The 22,652-nt window shown below is 43.9% G+C and overlaps 1 protein-coding gene across 1 annotated transcript in view; it reads left to right on the top strand.

The window, feature by feature from the left end:
• Positions 1-22,652, top strand: part of LOC139371302 (SLIT-ROBO Rho GTPase-activating protein 2-like) — a 157,553-nt gene that overhangs the window by 33,838 nt on the left and 101,063 nt on the right. The gene's annotated exons all lie outside the window — the stretch shown is intronic.

Below are 22,652 nucleotides of genomic sequence, written 5' to 3'. Positions count from 1 at the left end.
ATGGCACTGTCAGTACCACCAGTCCAAAACACTTCCTGTCTTTCTCTCTTTCTCTCTGGCTGAACAACGGCACTGTCAGGACCACCAGTCCAAAACACTTCCTGTCTCTCTCTCTTTCTCTCTGGCTGAACAACGGCACTGTCAGTACCACCAGTCCAAAACACTTCCTGTCTCTCTCTCTTTCTCTCTGGCTGAACAACGGCACTGTCAGGACCACCAGTCCAAAACACTTCCTCTCTCTCTCTCTTTCTCTCTGGCTGAACAACGGCACTGTCAGTACCACCAGTCCAAAACACTTCCTGTCTCTCTCTCTTTCTCTCTGGCTGAACAACGGCACTGTCAGTACCACCAGTCCAAAACACTTCCTGTCTCTCTCTCTTTCTCTCTGGCTGAACAACGGCACTGTCAGGACCACCAGTCCAAAACACTTCCTGTCTCTCTCTCTTTCTCTCTGGCTGAACAACGGCACTGTCAGTACCACCAGTCCAAAACACTTCCTGTCTCTCTCTCTTTCTCTCTGGCTGAACAACGGCACTGTCAGGACCACCAGTCCAAAACACTTCCTCTCTCTCTCTCTTTCTCTCTGGCTGAACAACGGCACTGTCAGTACCACCAGTCCAAAACACTTCCTGTCTCTCTCTCTTTCTCTCTGGCTGAACAACGGCACTGTCAGTACCACCAGTCCAAAACACTTCCTGTCTCTCTCTCTTTCTCTCTGGCTGAACAACGGCACTGTCAGGACCACCAGTCCAAAACACTTCCTGTCTCTCTCTCTTTCTCTCTGGCTGAACAACGGCACTGTCAGTACCACCAGTCCAAAACACTTCCTGTCTCTCTCTCTTTCTCTCTGGCTGAACAACGGCACTGTCAGGACCACCAGTCCAAAACACTTCCTCTCTCTCTCTCTTTCTCTCTGTCTCTCAATTCAATTTCAATTCAAAGGGCTTTATTGGCATGGGAAACATATGTTAACATTGCCAAAGCAATTGAGGTAGATAATATACAAAAGTGAAATAAACAATTAAAATTAACAGTAAACATTTCAAAACAATAAAGACATTACAAATGTCATATTATATATATATATATATATATTACAAAATATAAAATAAATAAGCATAAATATGGCTTGTATTTACAATGGTGTTTGTTCTTCACTGGTTGCCCTTTTCTTGTGGCAACAGATCACAAATCTTGCTGCTGCAAAATTGGGTTTGTTTTCTAATTTTTTGTGGATCTGTGTAATCTGAGGGAAATATGTGTCTCTTATATGGTCATACATTGGGTAGGAGGTTTGGAAGTGCACCTCAGTTTCCACCTCATTTTGTGGGCAGTGTGCACATAGCCTGTCCTCTCTTGAGAGCCATGTCTGCCTACGGCGGCCTTTCTCAATAGCAAGGCTATGCTCACTAAGTCTGTACATAGTCCAAGCTTTCCTTAAGTTTGGGTCAGTCACAGTGGTCAGGTATTCTGCCACTGTGTACTCTCTGTTTAGGGCCAAATAGCATTCTAGTTTGCTCTGTTTTTTTGTTAATTCTTTCCAATGTGTCAAGTAATTATCTTTTTGTCTTCTCATGATTTGCTCTCTCTCTCTCTCTCTCTCTCTCTCTCTCTCCCTCCCTCTCTCTCTCTCAGCATAAGCTGCACATATGTAAACATCATTGTCACAATAGATTGTACCTTTGTTAAGTTTTAGCCAAATGTGACTGGTACCTTTTTTTCATTTCATTCCGTGCTAAGTCCTGCTTATGCCAAATGATGATTCCACCTCAGCCCTGTTTAACATTTTTATGTTTGATTGATGGTAGTAAACTTTTTCTATAGCCTGAGGGACACCGAGTATCTATGTCTCCATGACACCATGTTTCCAGTAGGATTATGATGTCCTGTCTAGAGGTCGACTGATTATGATTTTTAAACGCCGATACCGATACCGATTATTGGAGGACCAAAAAAAGCAGATACCGATTAATCGGCCAATTTTTAAAAAAAAAGTATTTGTAATAAGGACATTTACAACAATACTGAATGAATACTTATTTTAACTTAATATAATACATCAATAAAATCAATTTAGCCTCAAATAAATAAAGAAACATGTTCAATTTGGTTTAAATAATGCAAAAACAAAGTGTTGGAGAAGAAAGTACAAGTGCAATATGTGGCATGTAAAAAAAGCTAACGTTTAAGTTCCTTGCTCAGAACATTTAACATGAGTCTTCAATATTCCCAGATAAGAAGTTTCAGGTTGTAGTTATTTTAGGAATTTATAGGCTATTTCTCTCTATACCATTTGTATTTCATATACCTTTGACTATTGGATGTTCTTATAGGCACTTTAGTATTGCCAGTGTAACAGTATAGCTTCCGTCCCTCTCCTCGCCCTTACCTGGGCTCGAACCAGGAACACATCGACAACAGCCACCCTCGAAGCAGCATTACCCATGCAGAGCAAGGGGAACAACCACTCCAAGTCTCAGAGCGAGTGACGTTTGAAACGCTATTAGCGCGCACCCTGCTAACTAGCTAGCCATTTCACATTGTTTACACCAGCCTAATCTCGGGAGTTGATAGGCTTGAAGTCATAAACAGCTCAATGCTTGAAGCACAGCGAAGAGCTGCTGGCAAAACGCACGAAAGTGCTGTTTGAATGAATGCTTATGAGCCTGCTGGTGCCTACCATCGCTCAGTCAGACTGCTCTATCAAATCATAGACTTAATTATAACATAATAGCACACATAAATACGAGCCTTAGGTCATTAATATGGTCGAATCCGGAAACTATCATCTCAAACAAAACATTTATTCTTTCAGTGAAATATGGAACCGTTCCGTATTTTATCTAACGGGTGGCATCCTTAAGTCTAAATATTGCTGTTACATTGCACAATCTTCAATGTTATGTCATAATTACGTAAAATTCTGGCAAATTAGACGGCCCAAACTGTTGCATATACACTGACTCTGCGTGCAATGAACGCAAGAGAAGAGACACAATTTCACCTGGTTAACTTCTTGACGCTACCTATCCTGTTAGCGGGATAATTGTCATCAACAACCGCTGAATTGCAGAGCGCCACATTCAAATAATATTACTAAAAATATTTATATTCATGAAATCACAAGTGCAATATAGCAAAACACAGCTTAGCATTTTGTTAATCCACCTGTCGTGTCAGATTTTGCGAAAGCGATTCAAGAGTTTATGTAAGTTTATCGATCACTAGACAAAACATTGTGAACACCTAGAATCAAAGTAGCTTGGTCACGAAAATCAGAAAAGCAATAAAATTAATCGCTTACCTTTGATGATCTTCGGATGTTTTCACTCACGAGACTCCCAGTTACACAATAAATGTTCCTTTTGTTCCATAAAGATTCCTTTATATCCAAAATACCTCCGTTTGTTTGGCGCGTTATGTTCAGAAATCCACAGGCTCGAGTGGTCACGACAACGCAGACGAAAATTTAAAATAGTATCCGTAATGTCCACAGAAACATGTCAAACGTTTTTTATAATCAATCCTCAGGTTGTTTTTAAAATATATAATCGATAATATATCAACCGGCACTGTCTTTTTCAGTAGGAGAGGGAGAGACGATGGCTGCCCAAGCTCGGTTGCGCAAGCAAAGCTCATGCGAACACCTGACGCAATTTTATCTTTCTCGCTCATTTTTCAAAATAAATGCCTGAAAATATGTCTAAAGACTGTTGACACCTTGAGGAAGCGATAGGAAAAGGAATCTGGTTGATATCCCTTTAAATGGAGCGAAGGCTGGCTATGGAACATGGAGCTTTCAAAATAGAAGCCACTTCCTGGTTTGATTTTCCTCAGGTTTCTCCTGCAATATCAGTTCTGTTATACTCACAGACAATATTTTGACAGTTTTGGAAACTTTAGAGTGTTTTCTATCATAATCTGTCAATCATATGCATATTCTAGCATATGGGCCTGAGAAATAGGCCGTTTACATTGGGAACGTAAAAATAAAGGAAGGGAGGAGGGGAGGAAGGGAGGAGGGGAGGAAGGGAGGAAGGGAGGGAGGAGGGGTTGGAAGGGAGGATGGGATTGCTTTTTATTAAAGATAAGGTGTTTGTGCTCCTTTTTCTAGGGCCTTTTTCATCTCTCATCTCTCTCTCTCTCTCTCTTTCCCCCTCCATCAGTACTCTGTAGGCAGGCAGACTTGTTGCCAGGGGAACTGAATTGCCCCCATTTTTCATAGTTTATGAAGAAGGCAAAAGAAAAATGTAGATTTCTCTCCCCTACAGGGGACTGGGTAATCAGGTTTGGGATCCCGCATCTCTCACACACACACACACACACACACTGCTCATATCTCATTACATTTTGAACGAAGGGAGGCCAGCAGCCTCTGGCTACGTTTATCCCAAGCTATCTTCCCCCTCCTCCCACCACTCACCCCTGTTCCCCCTCCTCAGCCCACTTCCCTTTGCTTTATCTCTACCCCCCTCTTCTCTCTTCCCTCCTCCCCTTTCCTCCTTTTTCAGACAGTAATACAATATGTTAGATGTATGTATCTATAGATAATGTTGTTAGCGTTGCATCCCACTGGTGCTGCTGCTGTCACTGGAGATCCATCTACCTTATGAGGCTTCCTCCTCATTCCCTCTCTCCTCTTCTTTCTCTCCTCATTCCCTCTCTCCTCTTCCTTCTCTCCTCATTCTCTCTCTCCTCTTCCTTCTCTCCTCATTCCCTCTCTCCTCTTCCTTCTCTCCTCATTCCCTCTCTCCTCTTCCTTCTCTCCTCATTCCCTCTCTCCTCTTCCTTCTCTCCTCATTCCCTCTCTCCTCTTCATTCCTCCTCTTTCATTCTCTCCTCTTCCTTCTCTCCTCATTCCCTCTCTCCTCTTCCTTCCTCCTCATTCCCTCCCTCCTCATTCCTTCCCTTCTCATTCCCTCTCTCCTCATCCCTCTCTCCTCATTCCCTCATTCCTCATTCCCTCTCCTCATCTATCATTCCCTCTCTCATTCCTCATTCCCTCTCTCCTCTCACCTTATTCCCTCTCCCCTCATTCTTCGCTCCTCATTCCCTTTCTCATCTCTCCTCATTCCCTCTCTCCTCTCCCTCTCCATTCTCTCCCCATTCCCTCTCTCCTCATTCCTCATTCTCTCTCTCCTCATTCCCTCTCTCTTTATTCCTTCTCTCCTCTCTCCTCATTCCCTCTCCTCATTCCCTCTCTCCTCTGTCCTCTTTTCCTCTCTTCTCATCTTGGTGTGTGTGTGTGTGTGCGTGTGCGTGTGTGTGTGTGCGTGTGCGTGTGTACGTCCGTGTGTGTGTGTGCGTGTGTGTGTGTTAACAGAGCTAGCAGCCGCAGTGTCTTGGCTCAGGTCTCTGGTTCACACCTCTGTTAATGCTGCTTTAATGAAGCCATTCATCACATCCTCCCCTGAATCCTCATGAACACACACACACACACTCTCTCTATTCTCCTGAGCAGTATCTAACTGTTTGGTGTGTGAGGACACTGTGTTCTCTATCGCTGGTTTGTTGATACAGTATTACAGTATCCTGCTGCAGCTGAGAGAGAGACAGAGATAGAGATAGAGAGAGAGAGACAGACAGACAGACAGACAGAGACCAAGAGAGAGACCCAGAGAGAGACAGAGACCCAGAGAGAGAGAGAGACAGAGACCAAGACCAAGATATGGACAGAGAGAGACAGATACAGAGATATGGACAGAGAGAGACAGAGACAGAGAGAAAGATAGAGACAGAGACAGCGAGAAAGATAGAGACAGAGAGACAGAGACAGAGAGATAGATAGAGACAGAGAGAGAGAGAAAGATAGAGACAGAGAGACAGAGACAGAGAGAAAGATAGAGACAGAGACAGAGAGAAAGATAGAGACAGAGAGACAGAGACAGAGAGATAGATAGAGACATAAAGAGAGAGAAAGATAGAGACAGAAACAGAGAGAAAGATAGAGAGAAAGATAGAGACAGAGACAGAGAGAAAGAGAGAGAGACAGAGACAGAGAGAAAGATAGAGACAGAGACAGAGAGAAAGCTAGAGACAGAGAGAAAGATAGAGAGAAAGATATAGATAGAGAGAAAGGTAGAGACAGAGAAAGATAGAGACAGAGAGAAAGATAGAGACAGAAAGAAAGACAGAGACAGAGAGAAAGATAGAGAGAGAGACAGAGACAGAGAGAAAGATAGAGACAGAGACAGAGAGAAAGCTAGAGACAAAGACAGAGAGAAAGATAGAGAGAAAGATAGAGACAGAGAGAAAGATAGATACAGAGACAGAGAGAAAGATAGAGACAGAGAGAAAGATAGAGACAGAGAGAAAGAGAAAGATAGAGATAGAGACAGAGAAAAAGATAGAGACAGAGACAGAAAGAAAGATAGAGACAGAGAGAAAGATAGTGATAGATAGAGACAGAGATAGAGACACAGAGAAAGATAGAGACATAGAGAAAGATAGAGATAGTGACAGAGAGAAAGATAGAGAGAAAGAGAAAGATAGAGATAGAGACACAGAGAAAGATAGAGACAGAGAGAAAGATAGAGATAGAGAAAGATAGAGACAGAGAGAAAGAAAGAGACAGAGATAGAGAGAAAGATAGAGATAGAGACCTAGAGAAAGATAGAGACAGAGAGAAAGAGAATGATAGAGACAGAGAGAAAGAGAAAGTACTGACAGTAAATCTCAGTAAGACCAAAATAATGGTGTTCCAAAAAAGGTCCAGTCGCCAGGACCACAAATACAAATTCCATCTAGACACTGTTGCCCTAGAGCACACAAACAACTATACATACCTTGGCCTAAACATCAGCGCCACAGGTAACTTCCACAAAGCTGTGAACGATCTGAGAGACAAGGCAAGAAGGGCATTCTATGCCATCAAAAGGAACATACATTTCAACATACCAATTAGGACCTGGCTAAAAATACTTGAATCAGTCATAGAGCCCATTCCCTTTACGGTTGTGAGGTCTGGGGTCCGTTCACCAACCAAGACTTCACAAAATGGGACAAACACCAAATTGAGACTCTGCATGCAGAATTCTGCAAAAATATCCTCTGTGTACAACGTAGAACACCAAATAATGCATGTAGAGCAGAATTAGGCCGATACCCACTAATTATCAAAATCCAGAAAAGAGCTGTTAAATTCTACAACCACCTAAAAGGAAACTATTCCTTAACCTTCCATAGCCGCCGTAGGCAGACATGGCTCTCGAGAAGACAGGCTATGTGCTCACTGCCCACAAAAGGAGGTGGAAACTGAGCTGCACTTCCTAACCTCCTGCCGAATGTTTGACCATATTAGAGACACATATTTCCCTCAGATTACACAGATCCACAAAGAATTTGAAAACAAATCCAATTTTGATAAACTCCCATATCTACTGGGTGAAATACCACAGTGTGCCATCACAGCAGCAAGATTTGTGACCTGTTGCCACAAGAAAAGGGCAACCAGTGAAGAACAAACACCATTGTAAATACAACCCATATTTATGCTTATTTATTTTCCCTTGTGTACTTTAACTATTTGTACATTGTTACAACACTGTATATATATTTATAATATGACATTTGTAATGTCTTTATTGTTTTGAAACTTCTGTATGTGAAATGTTTACTGTTAATTTTAATTGTTTATTTCACTTTTGTATATTAACTACCTCACTTGCTTTGGCAATGTTAACACATGTTTCCCATGCCAATAAAGCCCCTTGAATTGAATTGAATTGAATTGAGAAAGATAGAGACAGAGAGAAAGATAGAGACAGAGAGAAAGAGAGAGACAGAGATAGAGAGAAAGATAGAGACAGAGAGAAAGAGAAAGACAGAGAGAAAGATAGAGACAGAGATAGAGAGAAAGATAGAGACAAAGAGAAAGACAGAGACAGAGAGATAGAGAAAGAGAGAAAGATAGAGATAGAGACAGAGAGAAAGATAGATATAGAGACAGAGAGAAATATAGAGACAGAGAGAAAGAGAAAGACAGAGACAGAGAGAAAGAGATAGACAGAGAGAAAGATAGAGACAGAGAGAAAGAAAGAGATAGAGAGAAAGATAGAGTTAGAGACGGAGAGAAAGATACAGAGAGAAGGAGAGAGAGAGAGAAAGATAGAGATAGAGACGGAGAGAAAGATAGAGATAGAGACAGAGAGAAAGAGAAAGACAGAGACAGAGAGAAAGATAAAGACAGAGATAAAGATAGAGATAAAGAGAAAGAGAAAGACAGAGAGAAAGAGATAGACAGAGAGAAAGATAGAGTTAGAGACGGAGAGAAAGATACAGAGAGAAGGAGAGAGATAGAGGGAAAGATAGAGATAGAGAGAAAGATAGAGTTAGAGACGGAGAGAAAGATACAGAGAGAAGGAGAGAGATAGAGGGAAAGATAGAGATAGAGATGGAGAGAAAGATACAGAGAGAAGGAGAGAGATAGAGAGAAAGATAGAGATAGAGACGGAGAGAAAGAGAAAGAGAAAGACAGAGACAGAGAGAAAGATAGAGATAGAGATAAAGATAAAGATAGAGAGAAAGATAGAGACAGAGAGAAAGAGAAAGACAGAGACAGAGAGAAAGAGATAGACAGAGAGAAAGATAGAGACAGAGAGAAAGAAAGAGATAGAGAGAAAGATAGAGTTAGAGACGGAGAGAAAGATACAGAGAGAAGGAGAGAGATAGAGGGAAAGATAGAGATAGAGATGGAGAGAAAGATACAGAGAGAAGGAGAGAGATAGAGAGAAAGAGAAAGACAGAGACAGAGAGAAAGATAGAGATAGAGATAAAGATAAAGATAGAGATAGAGATAAAGATAGAGATAGAGATAGAGATAGAGATAAAGATAGAGATAGAGATAGAGATAAAGATAGAGATAGAGATAAAGATAAAGATAGAGATAGAGATAAAGATAGAGATAAAGATAAAGATAAAGATAGAGATAGAGATAGAGATAAAGATAGAGATAGAGACAGAGATAGAGATAGAGACAGAGATAAAGATAGAGATAGAGATAGAGACAGAGATAGAGACAGAGATAGAGATATAGACAGAGATAAAGATAGAGATAAAGATAGAGATAGAGATAAAGATAGAGATAGAGATAGAGACAGAGACAGACTGGCTCCTATTTTAACTGCTGTGTTCCCCGTCATCAAAGCAGCACTGGAGGAGATCTCTCCTCTTTTCAATCAGAGTGTGTGTGTCTGTGTATGTGTGTTACAAGGTTATTATAGAACGCCAAGGTAACCTTCCTAAATGACTACTGACCCGTAGCACTCACATCTGTAGCCATGAAGTGCTTTGAAAGGCTGGTCATGGCTCACATCAACATCATCATACCAGAAACCCTAGACCCACTCCAATTTGCATACCACCCCAACAGATCCACAGAGGACGCAATCTCTATTGCACTCCACAACACATCTGCCACGCTGATCCTCAACACTGGGGCCCCTCAGGGGTGCGTGCTTAGTCCCTTCCTGTACTCCCTGCTCACCCACGAGTGTGTGGCCAACACCATCATTAAGTTTGCCGATGACACGACTGTGGTAGGCTTGATCACCAACGACAATGAGACAGCCTATAGGGAGGAGGTCAGAGACCTGGCAGTGTGGTGCCAGAATAACAACCTCTCCCTCAACGTCATCAAGACAAAGGAGCTGATCATGGACTACAGAAAACGGAGGGCCGGGCACGCCCCCATTCACATCGACAGGGCTGTACAGGAGCGGGTCGAGAGCTTCAAGTTCCTTGCTGTCCACATCACTAAGGATCTATTATAGTCCACACACACCAACACAGCCCCTTCAAGAGGCTGATTTGTCATGGGCACTCAGATCCTCAAGGAGTTCTACAGCTGCACCATTGAGAGCATCTTGACTGGCTGCATCACCGCCTGGTATGGCAGCTGCCACCCAAGTCATAGATTATTCGTTCTGCTACCGCACGTCAAGCGGTACCGATGCACCAAGTCTGGGACCAACTGGACCCGTAGCAGCGTCAACCCCCAAGCCACAAGACTGCAAAATAGTTAGTTAAATAGCTACCCAAATATCTGCATTGACCCTTTTTGCACCAGCTCTTTTGACTCATCACATAAGCTGCTGCTACTGTTTATTACCTATCCTGTTGCCTAGTCACTTTACCTACATGTACACATCTACCTCAATTACCCCATACCCCTGCACATCGACTCGGTACTGGTACCATGTGTATATAGCCAAGATACCGTTACTCATTGTGTAATTATTATAACTTTAATTTCTCTATTTTATTTGTCTACATTGTTGGGAAGGGCCTGTAAGTCAGCATTTCACTGTTAGTCTACACCTGTTGTTTACCAAGCATGTGACAAATAACATTTCATTAGATTTTATTTGAGACCTGCGCCGACTCTGACATCAGTAAGACAGCCAATAAATGAAAAGGGTGTCTGTAAACGTAGAAAGAGATTATTCTACATTATCACCTCTCTCAAAACGTCTTGTTTGGTCAAACAGTAATGTGCGAAAACTGAAATACAAAAAAAACTAAAAACATTTGAAGAACTAAAACTATACTGAAACTATTATATTTTACTACAAAACAAACTAAAATAAAATGAAAACTTCAAATGTTTTTCATTTTTATTTGTATTTCAGTTTTCGTTTACTATTAAAACCTCAGTGTGTTTTATGATTAAATCTATTATAACCTCAGTGTGTTTTATGATTAAATATATTATAACCTCAGTGTGTTTTATGATTAAATCTATTATAACCTCAGTGTGTTTTATGATTAAATCTATTATAACCTCAGTGTGTTTTATGATTAAATCTATTATAACCTCAGTGTGTTTTATGATTAAATCTATTATAACCTCAGTGTGTTTTATGATTAAATCTATTATAACCTCAGTGTGTTTTATGATTAAATCTATTATAACCTCAGTGTGTTTTATGATTAAATCTATTATAACCTCAGTGTGTTTTATGATTAAATCTATTATAACCTCAGTGTGTTTTATGATTAAATCGAAGATCGTGATATTTGGTATTTACGATACAGTGCATTTGGAAAGTATTCAGACCCCTTGACTCTTTACACATTTTGTTACGTTACAGCCTTATTGTAAAATCGATTACATTTAAAAAAAAATCCTAATCAATCTACACACAATACCCCATAAAGACATGAGACTCGAAATTGAGCTCAGGTGCATCCTGTTTCCATTGATCATCCCTGAGATGTTTCTACAAAAGTCCACCTGTGGTAAATTCAATTGGTTAGACATGATTTGGATAGGCACACACGTGTCTATATAATGTCCCACAGTTGACAGTGCATATCAGAGCAAAAACCAAGCCACGAGGTCGAAGGAAATGTCCGTAGAGCTCCGAGCCAGGATTGTGTTAAGGCACAGATCTGGGGAAGGGTACCAAAATATGTCTGCAGCATTGAAGGTCCAAGAACACAGTGACCTCCATCATTCTTAAATGGAAGGAGTTTGGAACCACCAAGACTCTTCCTAGAGCTGGCCGCCCGGCCAAACTGAGCAATCGGGGGTGAAGGGCCTTGGTCAGGGAGGTGACCAAGAACTTGATGGTTACTCTGACAGAGCTCTAGAGTTCCTCCGTGGAGATGGGAGAACCTTCCAAAATGACAATGACAGCCTGAACAGTTGAAAATGACAGTCTGGAATTATCCAGTGATTAATGGCGCAAAACGGATAATCCTGGATTTCATGACATTTGAGAGTAGCATGTCGTAAAAAAGATCCCCCCAAATATCTGTCAACTCTAGTGTGTGTGTGTGTGTGTGTGTGTGTGTGTGTGTGTGTGTGTGTGTGTGTGTGTGTGTGTGTGTGTGTGTGTGTGTGTGTGTGTGTGTGTGTGTGTGTGTGTGTGTGTGTGTGTGCTCTAAAAGTCTTCAAGGTGTTGAATCGCAGGCTTTGCTTTGGACTTTGGGATAATGCAGTTCCCTCTCTCCCCCAGCCTTCACACAGCAGCGTAATGAGCCATGAACACACTCACAAACGGATGCAGGGAGAACTACTCTACTCAGAACACACACAGACACACACATATACACACACGTACACACACACATACACATGCATGTGCTGGACAGGAGAGTTTTTTACCATTGGACTGGTTTTATCAGTCAGTATTTGGTCCCAATAGCGTCCCTCTGAGCAGAGTGTATTTTGTGTATTTTGAGTGTATTTTGCAGTAAAGTTGTTTTGACTGCGGAGTTGAGAGCATTAACCCCTTCTACCGCCAACGGACCTTTGGTGCCCTTCCTCTTCTTACGCAAACCAGATGTCCCCCCACATGCTTAAACCCCCCCCCCCCCCCTCTCCACATGCTCACACACATAGCCTCTCGGGCACTTCCATGCATATCAGACCTCATAAGTCATTATCACAGGGTCTGGAGGACACACACAGGGCTGTTAATGTGTGCAGGTAATACTACATCTGTAACTTAGTGACGGGGTGTTTATGTTAGTGGGTTCAGGGGTTAGAGGTCAGGGGTGATGGACCCGAGAGAGGAAGTAGAGTTGAGGGACAACAGACATCAGGCTGAGCCACAATGGTTGGATGACTGTCTGGGGGCTGTTGGAGACGATGTCTTGCTGCCCCTCTATACATACACACACACACACACACACACACACACACACACACACACACACACACACACACACACACACACACATCTCTCACACACACCCCTCTTATCAGATAAACAACAAAGAGCTGCTCTCTCCCTCCCTATAACTCCCTCTCTTTCTTTCTGTCTCCCTCCATCCCCCTCTCTCTACTCTCTACTCCCTCTCCACCCCCTTCTCTCTCTACTCCCTCTACATCCCCTTCTCTCTCTACTCCCTCTCCATCCCATTCTCTCTACTCCCTCTCCGTCCCCCTCTCTCTCTACTCCATCCCCCCTCTCTCTACTCCCTCTCCACCCCCTCTCTCTCTACTCCATCCCCCTCTCTCTCTACTCCCTCTCCATCCCCCTCTCTTTCGACTCCCTCTCCATCCCACTCTCTCTCTACTCCGTCCCCCTCTCTCTCTACTCCATCCCCCTCTCTCTCTACTCCCTCTCCATCCCCCTCTCTCTCTACTCCCTCTCCATCCCCCTCTCTCTACTCCCTCTCCACCCCCTCTCTCTCTACTCCATCCCCCTCTCTCTCTACTCCCTCTCCATCCCCCTCTCTTTCGACTCCCTCTCCATCCCACTCTCTCTCTACTCCACCCCCCCTCTCTCTACTCCATCCCCCCTCTCTCTACTCCATCCCCCTCTCTCTCTACTTCCTCTCCATCCCCCCTCTCTCTACTCCATCCCCCTCTCTCTCTACTCCCTCTCCATCCCCCTCTCTCTACTACATCCCCCTCTCTACTCCCTCTCCATCCCCCTCTCTCTCTACTCCATCCCCCTCTGTCTCTACTCCCTCTCCATCCCCCTCTCTCTACTCCCTCTCCATCCCCTTCTCTCTTCTCTCTCTTCTCCTTCTCCACCCTCTCTCTCTCTTCTCCTTCTCCACTCTCTCTCTACTCCCCCTCCCCCTCTATTCCATCCCCCCTCTCTCTCTCCTCTTCTTTGACAGTGGGCTTGGTAGTAGAACACTAAAACATATGTGCTCCAGCAGCTACTGCATTCCTCAGGAATCTCTCCCAAATACACACACACCACTGACAGACACTCGCACGCTAACACCCACCCACACAGTTGGTCATGCTAGGTCAGAAACCCGTCTTCATTCATCACATTCTGGCACCTTGCTTGACACAATATCTCTAGTGTCTCTACCCCCCCCCCCCCTCTCTCTACCCCCCCCCCCTCTCTACCCCCCCCCCCCCCCCTCTCTCTCTACCCCCCCCCCCCTCTCTCTACCCCCTCCCCCCCCTCTCTCTCTACCCCTCCTCCTCTCTCTCTACCCCCCCTCTCTCTACCCCCCCTCTTTCTACCCACCCCTCTCACTATACCCCCTCTCCCTCTCTCACTTCCCCCTCACCCCATCTCTCTCTTCCCCCTCCCCCTCTCTCTTTCTCTCTCTCTCTCTCTTCCCCCTCTCTCTCTCTTCCACTCCCCCACTCTCTCTCTCTTCCCCCCTCTCTCTCTCTTCCCCCCTCTCTCTCTCTTCCCCCCCTCTCTCTTTCTTCCCCCTCTCTCTCTTCCCCCTCCCCCTCTCTCTCTCTTCCACTCCCCCTCTCTCTCTCTCTTCCCCCCTCTCTCTCTCCCCCTCTCTCTCTTCCCGCTCCCTCTCTCTTCCCCCTCTCTCTCTCTCCCCCCACTCTCTCTCTTCCCCACTCCAAGGCTCAGAGCGAGTGACGTTTGAAACACTATTAGCGCGCACCTTGCTAACTAGCTAGCCATTTCACATCGTTTACACCAGCCTAATCTAAGGAGTTGATAGGCTTGTAGTCATAAACAGCTCAATGCTTGAAGCACAGTGAAGAGCTGCTGGCAAAACGCATGAAAGTGCTGTTTGAATGAATGCTTATGAGCCTGCTGGTGCCTACCATCGCTCAGTCAGACTGCTCTATCAAATCATAGACTTAGTTATAACATAATAACACACAGAAATATGAGCCTTAGGTCATTAATATGGTCGAATCCGGAAACTATCATCTCGAAAACAAAACATTTATTCTTTCAGTGAAATATGGAACCGTTCCGTATTTTATCTAAGGGGTGTTATCCATTAGTCTAAATATTGCTGTTACATTGCACAACCTTCAACGTTATGTCATAATTATGGCAAATGAATTACAGTCTTTGTTAGGAATAAATGGCCTTTCAACAGTTCTCATCGAGCCAGGCAACCCAAACTGTTGCATATACCCTGACTCTGCACACACTGAATGCAAGAGAAGGGACACAATTTCCCTAGTTAATATTGCCTGTTAACATGAATTTATTTGAACTACATATGCAGGTTTAAAAATATATACATGTGTATTGATTTTAAGAAAGGCCTTGATGTTTATGGTTAGGTACATTGGTGCTACGATTGTGCTTTTTTCGTGAATGCGCTTTTTAAATCATCACCCGTTTGGCGAAGTAGGCTGTGATTTGATGATAAATTAACAGGCACCGCATTGATTATATGCGAAGCAGAACAAGCTAGTTAAACTGGTAATATCATATTGCCAAAACATATTTTGGATATTTACAATATAAAACTGAGAATCAAAATTGTCAACGGGACAACAATAACAACAATAACCAAGGGTCAAAATAACCATACATTCAACAATAACAATAAGCATACAGTAGAGAACATGTGCAGGTTGATTGGTCTGTCAGACACTGTCCCTCAACTTATGGCAGGCAGCAATGTAGTGCGCTGCCAACCCACAGCTCTCTGTGTCCTCCCCCAACAGGACGGGTAGCCTACTCTCATCAGAGAGGTCTTTGAAATGACATTCTCTAATTGTTTTATATTTTTGACATTTTGTCAGGAAATACAGCACTGTCTTAGGTTCTGCTGTGGTTGCACAGCCTTTCCTCTATAGGGAGCCAGGTTTTCCTGTGTCTACCCTTCTCAATGGCAAGGCTGTGCTCATTGAGCCTGTACTTTGTCAAGGTTTTTCTAAGGTTTTGATCAGTAACCATGGTCAAATATTTAGCCACAGTGTACTGTCAATTTAGGGCCAGATAGCATTTTGCTTTGTGTTTGTGCTTGTGTTTCCCAATATGCAATATAGTTTTGTTTTGACTGTGTTGTAATTTGGTTTATCCTGATTGATTGGATGTTCTGGTCCTGAGGCTTCAGTGTGTTAGTAGAACAGGTTTATGAACTCAGACCCAGGACCAGCTGGATGAGGGGACTCTTTTCTTTGCTCAGCTCTTGGTATTGCAGGGCTTGGTAATGATATGAGAGGGGGTCACTGTATTTTAGATTTTTCCAAAACTGGATTGCTCTTTTTTGAGTTTTTATTATTAGTGGATATTGGCCTAATTCTGCCCTGCATGCATTGTTTGTAGTTTTCCTCTGGACATGTAGGAGAATCTTACATACCTCTGCATGCTGGGTTTCAATGGGGTGTTTGTCCCATTTGATGAAATCTTGTTTTGCAAGTGGACCCCACACCTCGCTGCCATAAAGTGCAATTAATTCAATGACATATTCAATTCGTTTTAGACAAATTTTAATAGGTATTTCAACTTGAATTAGAATGCCCTGTGTGCTTTCTCTCTCAGTTCATTCACTGCCTCATTAAGGTGTCCAGTTGAGCTTATTTTTAAACCTAAGTAATTGTAGAATAATTTTGTCAATTCATCAAGTGCAGCATCTAGATGCTCCATATTAATCACATCAGACCAACAAATATTTGCCACATTTTCCACATAAGAGTCACAGCTAAATCTTTTGTAATGTCTCTTACACACTATTTTAGGCCCACTATATTGTGCTCACTGCATCTGATGGATACGGATCCAGCTTTAGAACAGTTCTACAGTATTAGTAAACATGTGATCAGTACATGTGGATGATCTTGTTTCGGTGGTGTTTGTAAACACCCTGGTAGGTTCATTAATAACCTGAACCAGATTACAGGCACTGCCATAACAGGCACTGCCATAACAGGCACTGCCATAACAGACACTGCCATAACAGACACTGCCATAACAGGCACTGCCATAACAGGCACTGCCATAACAGACACTGCCATAACAGGCACTGCCATAACAGGCACTGCCATAACAGGCACTGCCATAACAGGCACTGCTATAACAGGCACTGCCATAACAGGCACTGCCATAACAGACACTGCCATAACAGGCACTGCCATAACAGGCACTGCCATAACAGACACTGCCATAACAGACACTGCCATAACAGGCACTGCCATAACAGGCACTGCCATAACAGGCACTGCCATAACAGGCACTGCCATAACAGACACTGCCATAACAGGCACTGCCATAACAGACACTGCCATAACAGGCACTGCCATAACAGGCACTGCCATAACAGACACTGCCATAACAGACACTGCCATAACAGACACTGCCATAACAGGCACTGCCATAACAGACACTGCCATAACAGGCACTGCCATAACAGGCACTGCCATAACAGGCACTGCCATAACAGGCACTGCCATAACAGACACTGCCATAACAGACACTGCCATAACAGGCACTGCCATAACAGACACTGCCATAACAGGCACTGCCATAACAGACACTGCCATAACAGACACTGCCATAACAGACACTGCCATAACAGACACTGCCATAACAGGCACTGCCATAACAGGCACTGCCATAACAGGCACTGCCATAACAGGCACTGCCATAACAGACACTGCCATAACAGACACTGCCATAACAGACACTGCCATAACAGGCACTGCCATAACAGACACTGCCATAACAGACACTGCCATAACAGACACTGCCATAACAGACACTGCCTAAACAGGCACTGCCATAACAGGCACTGCCATAACAGACACTGCCATAACAGACACTGCCATAACAGACACTGCCATAACAGGCACTGCCATAACAGGCACTGCCATAACAGACACTGCCATAACAGACACAGCCATAACAGGCACTGCCATAACAGACACTGCCATAACAGACACTGCCATAACAGACACTGCCATAACAGGCACTGCCATAACAGGCACTGCCATAACAGGCACTGCCATAACAGACACTGCCATAACAGACACTGCCATAACAGACACTGCCATAACAGGCACTGCCATAACAGGCACTGCCATAACAGACACTGCCATACCAGACACTGCCATAACAGGCACTGCCATAACAGGCACTGCCATAACAGGCACTGCCATAACAGGCACTGCCATAAACAGGCACTGCCATAACAGACACTGCCATAACAGACACTGCCATAACAGGCACTGCCATAACAGACACTGCCATAACAGACACTGCCATAACAGTGCGCGCTAATAGCGTTTCAAACGTCACATGTTCACATGTGAAGTCTCATGTTAAAAGGAACCACCAACTTTCATATGTTCTCATGTTCTGAGCAAGGAACTTAAACGTTAGCTTTTTTACATGGCACATATTGCACTTTTACTTCTCCAACACTGGAACATGTTTGATTATTTATTTGAGGCTAAATTGATTTTTATTGATGTATTATATTAAGTTAAAATAAGTGTTAATTCAGTATTGTTGTAATTGTCATTATTACAAATACAGTGGGGCAAAAAAGTATTTAGTCAGCCACCAATTGTGCAAGTTCTCCCACTCTCCCCCCTCTCCTTTTGTGTGTAAAGGTAGCATTGGACGGTAACTCGAGTCGTCTCTGTGGGGCCAAGGTCACGTGACTTTGACTGATTCCCATTTTGAAATGTTGGTGTTGAGGGTTGGTTCATTCTGTTGGTGGTGATGATGATGATGAGTGTTGAGGGTTGGTTCATTCTGTTGGTGATGATGATGATGATGTTGAGTGTTGAGGGTTAGTTCATTCTGCTGGTGGTGATGATGATGATGTTGAGTGTTGAGGGTTGATTCATGCTGTTGGTGATGATGATGAGTGTTGAGGGTTGGTTCATTCTGTTGGTGATGATGATGAGTGTTGAGGGTTGGTTCATTCTGTTGGTGATGATGATGAGTGTTGAGGGTTGGTTCATTCTGTTGGTGGTGATGATGTTGATGATGAGTGTTGAGGGTTGGTTCATTCTGTTGGTGGTGGTGATGATGATGATGATGAGTGTTGAGGGTTGGTTCATTCTGTTGGTGGTGATGATGTTGAGGGTCGGTTCATCTGTTGGTGGTGATGATGATGATGATGAGGGTTGAGGGTTGGTTCATTCTGTTGGTGGTGATGATGATGAGTGTTGAGTGTTGGTTCATTCTGTTGGTGATGATGATGATGAGTGTTGAAGATTGGTTCATTCTGTTGGTGACGATGATGAGTGTTTGAGGGTTGGTTCATTCTGTTGGTGATGATGATGTTGAGTGTTGAGTGTTGAGGGTTAGTTCATTCTGTTGGTGGTGATGATGATGATGTTGAGTGTTGAGGGTTGGTTCATGCTGTTGGTGATGATGATGAGTGTTGAGGGTTGGTTCATTCTGTTGGTGATGATGATGATGAGTGTTGAAGGTTGGTTCATTCTGTTGGTGGTGATGATGTTGATGATGAGTGTTGAGGGTTGGTTCATTCTGTTGGTGGTGATGATGTTGAGGGTCGGTTCATCTGTTGGTGGTGATGATGATGATGATGATGAGGGTTGAGGGTTGGTTCATTCTGTTGGTGGTGATGATGATGATGATGAGTGTTGAGGGTTGGTCCATTCTGTTGGTGATGATGATGAGTGTTGAGGGTTGGTTCATTCTGTTGGTGGTGATTATGATGATGATGAGTGTTGAGGGTTGGTTTATTCTGTTGGTGGTGATGATGATGATGAGTGTTGAGGGTTGGTTCATTCTGTTGGTGATGATGATGATGATGATGATGAGTGTTGAGGGTCAGTTCATTCTGTTGGTGTGATGATGATGATGAGTGTTGAGGGTTGGTTCATTCTGTTGGTGGTGATTATGATGATGATGAGTGTTGAGGGTTGGTTCATTCTGTTGGTGTGATGATGATGATGATGATGAGTGTTGCGGGTCGGTTCATTCAGTTGGTGATGAAGATGAGTGTTTGAGGGTTGGTTCATTCTGTTGGTGGTGATGATGATGAGTGTTGAGGGTTGGTTCATTCTGTTGGTGGTGATTATGATGATGATGAGTGTTGAGGGTTGGTTCATTCTGTTGGTGGTGATTATGATGATGATGAGTGTTGAGGGTTGGTTTATTATGTTGGTGGTGATGATGATGATGATGATGAGTGTTGAGGGTTGGTTCATTCTGTTGGTGATGATGATGATGATGATGAGTGTTGAGGGTCGGTTCATTCTGTTGGTGTGATGATGATGATGAGTGTTGAGGGTTGGTTCATTCTGTTGGTGGTGATTATGATGATGATGATGATGAGTGTTGCGGGTCGGTTCATTCTGTTGGTGGTGATGATGTTGAGGGTCGGTTCATCTGTTGGTGGTGATGATGATGATGATGATGAGGGTTGAGGGTTGGTTCATTCTGTTGGTGGTGATGATGATGATGATGAGTGTTGAGGGTTGGTCCATTCTGTTGGTGATGATGATGAGTGTTGAGGGTTGGTTCATTCTGTTGGTGGTGATTATGATGATGATGAGTGTTGAGGGTTGGTTTATTCTGTTGGTGGTGATGATGATGATGAGTGTTGAGGGTTGGTTCATTCTGTTGGTGATGATGATGATGATGATGATGAGTGTTGAGGGTCAGTTCATTCTGTTGGTGTGATGATGATGATGAGTGTTGAGGGTTGGTTCATTCTGTTGGTGGTGATTATGATGATGATGAGTGTTGAGGGTTGGTTCATTCTGTTGGTGTGATGATGATGATGATGATGAGTGTTGCGGGTCGGTTCATTCAGTTGGTGATGATGATGAGTGTTTGAGGGTTGGTTCATTCTGTTGGTGGTGATGATGATGAGTGTTGAGGGTTGGTTCATTCTGTTGGTGGTGATTATGATGATGATGAGTGTTGAGGGTTGGTTCATTCTGTTGGTGGTGATTATGATGATGATGAGTGTTGAGGGTTGGTTTATTATGTTGGTGGTGATGATGATGATGAGTGTTGAGGGTTGGTTCATTCTGTTGGTGATGATGATGATGATGATGAGTGTTGAGGGTCGGTTCATTCTGTTGGTGTGATGATGATGATGAGTGTTGAGGGTTGGTTCATTCTGTTGGTGGTGATTATGATGATGATGATGATGAGTGTTGCGGGTCGGTTCATTCAGTTGGTGATGATGATGAGTGTTGAGGGTCGGTTAATTCTGTTGGTGATGATGATGATGAGTGTTGAGGGTCGGTTCATTCTGTTGGGTGTGATGATGATGAGTGTTGAGGATTTCAAATGTTTAGAGTTGAGGCTCCATGCTACGGGAACAGCCAGGGTTTTCTGAATGTTATGCTGGCCCCGGGGGATGAAAGCAGGCCTTTATGATGTCATACCTCCAGCAGGACAGGAGGGTGAAGGGTTAATGTGTCCTGCGCTGAGAGTCAGACCCCCTGCAGTAACTTCCTCATTGTGTTGTGTCCAGCCCTGCAGATGACTGCATTCTCATTCTCTGCATTATGAGAGGGCTTATAGATCCCACTGGGCTCTGACTTCAACAGTCTCAACACAGAGCACAACACCATCATTACCCCTAATAGACAGGCCGAACTCTAATTACTGCACACACTACATACCTTTTGATAGGCTTGCCTTTGATTTAACGATTAGATTTTTTAAAGATGTTTCTTGTTTTTGCCTTTTATATCGAGATGCTAGAGAACCAAATAGTTTCTTTGTGATCAGGGGCGAGATGCAGGTAGAAAGAGAGGGGGGTGTATTTCTCTCTTTCTGTGAGAGGGAGGTGTATTTCTCTCTTTCTGTGAGAGGGGGGTGTATTTCTCTCTTTCTGTGAGAGGGGGGTGTATTTCTCTCTTTCTGTGAGAGGGGGGTGTATTTCTCTCTCTCTGTGAGAGGGGGTGTATTTCTCTCTCTCTGTGAGAGGGGGGGTGTATTTCTCTCTCTCTGTGAGAGAGGGGTGTATTTATCTCTCTCTGTGAGAGGGGGTGTATTTATCTCTCTCTGTGAGAGGGGGGTGTATTTCTCTCTCTGTGAGAGAGGATGTATTTCTCTCTCTCTGTGAGAGGGGGTGTATTTCTCTCTTTCTGTGAGAGGGGGTGTATTTCCCTCTCTCTGTGAGAGGGGGTGTTTTTCTCTCTCTGTGAGAGGGGGGTGTATTTCTCTCTTTCTGTGAGAGGGGGTGTATTTCCCTCTTTCTGTGAGAGGGGGGTGTATTTCCCTCTTTCTGTGAGAGGGGGGTGTATTTCTCTCTTTCTGTGAGAGTGGGGTGTATTTCTCTCTTTCTGTGAGAGGGGGGTGTATTTATCTCTTTCTGTGAGAGGGGGTGTATTTCCCTCTTTCTGTGAGAGGGGGGTGTATTTCTCTCTTTCTGTGAGAGTGGGGTGTATTTCTCTCTTTCTGTGAGAGGGGGGTGTATTTATCTCTTTCTGTGAGAGGGGGTGTATTTCCCTCTTTCTGTGAGAGGGGGGTGTATTTCTCTCTTTCTGTGAGAGTGGGGTGTATTTATCTATTTCTGTGAGAGGGGGGTGTATTTCTCTCTTTCTGTGAGTGAGAGGCATAGCAGCTTTAGCAGCAGGACTCTGGCAGATCAAACAGGCTTCTTCTGGAATAGAGAAAGGTGGAGAGAGAGAGAGAGAGAGAGAGAGAGAGAGAGAGAGAGAGAGAGAGAAGGGGAGAGAGAAGGAGAGAGAGGTGGAGAGAAGGGGAGAGAGAGAGGTGGAGAGAGGGGGAGAGAGAAGGAAAGAGAGGTGGAGAGAAGGGGAGAGAGAGGTGGAGAGAGGGGGAGAGAGAAGGAGAGAGAGGTGGAGAGAAGGGGATATGAGTGGTGGAGAGAGGGGGAGAGAGAAGGGCAGAGAGAGGTGGAGAGAGAATGAGAGAGAGAGGTAGAGAGAGAAGGGGAGAGAGAGGTGGAGAGAGGGGAAGAGAGAGGTGGAGAGAGAGGTGGAGAGAGGGTGGAGGGAGGTGGAGAGAGAGGTGGAGAGAGGGGGAGAGAGAGGTGGAGAGAAGGGAAGAGAG

This window comes from Oncorhynchus clarkii, chromosome 17 (genome assembly GCF_045791955.1).
Source record: "Oncorhynchus clarkii lewisi isolate Uvic-CL-2024 chromosome 17, UVic_Ocla_1.0, whole genome shotgun sequence".
In the NCBI taxonomy this organism is placed as follows: domain Eukaryota; kingdom Metazoa; phylum Chordata; class Actinopteri; order Salmoniformes; family Salmonidae; genus Oncorhynchus; species Oncorhynchus clarkii.
This window is presented reverse-complemented; position numbering and strand designations above follow the sequence as displayed.